At 32.5% G+C, this 3450-nt stretch overlaps 1 pseudogene; it reads right to left on the bottom strand.

Annotated features, from left to right (window-relative positions):
• Positions 1 to 630: 630 nt before the first annotated feature.
• On the bottom strand, positions 631 to 2160 carry LOC113382047 (annotated as a pseudogene).
• Positions 2161 to 3450: the final 1290 nt, after the last annotated feature.

The following is a 3450-nucleotide window of genomic DNA, read 5'->3' as shown; positions in this document are numbered from 1 at the left end:
TAAAGTTTTTAGGGGGGGATGGGGTTTGACAAAAAATCAAGAAATATCACGAAGGGGAAAGGGGTATAATAAGATATCACGTGTATTTATTTTTTACCTGATTTTAAAAAAAAATCCAAACTTTTAAAAAAAATCAAAAATATTAGTTTTTTCTTGTAACTAAAAATACATGTAATGTGTTTGATGGAAGGTTTTCTGGGGTTCAAAAATCCTTAAAAAATCGATCACGTGATTAATGGGCGCCCCCTTTATACGTAAAACTCGCCTGATAAACGGCAAGTAGACATTTTCGCAATTTTCACTGCCAATAAATAAGTATAAGGTAGCATTGCCATGACAATGCTATTTTATGGGGCAAAATTGACCAGTAAAAGAAAATTTCTGATATAAATGTATGCTCAATCAATTTTAATATTGCTGTCGTCAGTTTCAACTAATGAGAATGTGATGATTATTATAATTGTTAAAGATTATTAACAAGTTTTTATAAGTAAGTTTATACATAATAAAAACAAATGTGTGTACAAATATTTTATATAATGTATTTAAAAAAAATTACAAGACTTTTTTGGCTAAAACTTATCTGTATTCTTGTTTTAAAAATCATATTACAAAACTTATTTGTATCCATTACAATAAACCTTGCCGCTTCAAGTCCTCGTACGTTTCCCTGTTCACAACATTTCCAAGTGAGTCCTCAAATTCTTCGTCTTGTTCCGGGTGCCATCTTTCACCTTGCTTTTGATTTTTCAGTTTCTCCCACAGCGCTAGAGCGTCTTCGATTTGGGTCACATTTGCAAAATGGGCGGTGTTGGGGATTCCTAGACAACGCATGCCGTAGGCGTGACGCCATTCTGCAAAATGCCTTTGGAAAGCTTTGGGTATTGAAAAATATGTTTGAAATTTACAAACCTTTGTAAGTAAAGTTTCCACATATTTCATAATTGTAGCTTATATTCAAGCCGTGCAGCCGTCTAAGGTATGGAATTGGTTTGCCGTCCCATTCGAGTGGTAGCTTTTTGGGATTATGCGGTACATCATCAGTATCATCTTCATCTGATTCACTGGCGCTTGCTTCAACATCGCTATCATCACGTTCACCTTCGGTACGTGCTTGTTTTCTTTGTACATTCTCCTTTGTAGCTATTCTTTGCTCGCTTAAAATATCAGAAAATCTATATATTTGTGCCTCCAAAAACGCTATTTCTTTTTGTCGCTCATTATGTTTGGATTGCTCTTTTCCTTGTTTGTTTATTAGCTAATAAATTAGAATCAAAAGACTTTTTGCCTTTTGTTGAAAACAGTCTTTGTGCACGATCTTCCAATGTACCACCGCATTTCAAACCTAAAGCTAACAGGGCTGATTTTAATCTATCTAAACCTAAAGACGCTAATTCTTCCCAACTGGAAAACGAGGATAAATCTAAATGTGCACTAATGTTTGTCAAAGCACTACCTGCTTCTTTGGGCCAACCAGGAAAACTACCGTTCTCCCATTGTTCGATAAAGTCTTTATGGACCGCATTCAGTTCCTTTTCAATATCCAAAAGCGGTTTTATCCTTGTGATATAATCATGCAAATAATTGAGCAACATTTCTAAATATTTGCGGTACTCGGAATTCTTACGGTCTTTCGGGATTTCAAACAAGTGATCAAAACTTGTTAAATAGGATATGTAATCGATTTTGTCAATGTTTTTGAGGTTAATATACTTTTCGTAACATTCGTGTAGATCTAAATATTTACCATAACCTTCTTCGTCGGTGAACTCTACGAGATTTGTGTATTCTTCTGAGGTGTTATTACGCATGTTATCTAACTCTCGAATTCGAATTCTACGCAAGGGGGACACTTATCTCGTGTGGGTGCTTTCGGTAGAACTCTTTGATTTGTTTTAGACGGTTGTAGAATTCATTGAACTCGTTTGGGCCTGACAGAGCAGCGACTTCATCTTTTCGGGCGCCGTCTTTATCTTCGTATAATTCTTTTAGATTTTTTGTACTGTTCATGTGGTGATCTAGCAGCATTTTTAATCTGTGATCGGAATTTATATTGTCACGTACTGTTGTTTTCTTGAAAATCATTTCTTTAACCATTGCATCGACTAAACGTTCGCGTTCCTCGTGGTAACGTCGCTGTTGCTCGAGTAATGTCTCCATGATAATTGTAATTAGATAAATAATTGTTTATAGAATGTAAATTAAATAAGCAACATATTTTATATATATTTTTTTTGAGAATAATATTTCGTCGGCAATTTTAATGAAAGTAAATTGTCAAACACAAACTTTGAGAGAACGATTGCCAACCTAGCAGGTTATTTAAGCTTCAACATGTCAGCGGCAAATACAAAAACTAATATTCAAATTAAATGTTTTCGAAAATATTAAAACATACTCGATTTATTTTAGTTAGATCAATATATGCTTATTTTATACTTGTTTATCTATGAATATATTTATATATTATCAACTTAAATATATCGTCCATCATATATTATTTATATTTTAAATTAATTTTCCCTTACATGTTGTCTCCTATCATGTTACCATCCTGTCTCTTGCATCTCGTTACGTCCAGAACTGTCAAATACTTTAACGAAAATTTGTGAGGTTAAATTTACATTTTGTGCAAAAATAATATGTATTTTTTTAGTTAAAAGGTGCACTTAGAGTATAATGGAAGAGTTTTTGTTAATTTTCATAGACAAGATATTGAAACTATATTGGAACATGATGATGACACCAAATACTTTTCACTGCACGTAAAGTACGTTAGTTTGAATTATAAATCACAATTGTAATGATAATTGAGATAAAGGACAGTCTTTGTATTTTGCTTTGATTTATGCATTCAATCATTTTTAATTGTTTTGACTAAATGCAGACTGACAAAACATTCTATATGAGTAGAAAATGTATACGTATAGCTTTACAAATATCTACTTAAATACATTTAGATTTAAGTCAGTCATAGAAAAATGTCTGCGACTCTTAGTTCAAGCATTTAGCTTAAATATTTGCATGGTTATGTAACGAAAATAAAACCAGTTATTCTTATAAAGAAGATATATTGACCTCATTATGATTAAGTTAATTATTTACACAAAATCAGAAGTTTCCCAAAGAAATATATCATGTACACCTTTATGTTGTATTTGAATGCTGAAAACTTGTAAAACTAATGTTAACTCTTGCAAACTTTATCAATTTATTTATTCCTTCTATTCCATTTTCCAGCTTTGCAGAATTGAACAACAGCGCTCCAGTCTTAGCGTCAAGTCTCCTCTTGCATTCTAGCCTCAGTTTAAAATTATGGAACGAAGCTCTAGTTGCAGCACAGCAAGAACTCTTAAATTCTATTCAAGGCGTTAGAATATATATGATGAGAGTAAAATCCAAAGTCCGAGTCAGATTTCAAAATTTTGTATGCTAATAATGAATGCGACA

Source organism: Ctenocephalides felis, unplaced genomic scaffold, assembly GCF_003426905.1.
Source record: "Ctenocephalides felis isolate EL2017-DRISC unplaced genomic scaffold, ASM342690v1 CF-g0.4_SCAFFOLD_03261, whole genome shotgun sequence".
Lineage (NCBI taxonomy): Eukaryota > Metazoa > Arthropoda > Insecta > Siphonaptera > Pulicidae > Ctenocephalides > Ctenocephalides felis.
This window is presented reverse-complemented; position numbering and strand designations above follow the sequence as displayed.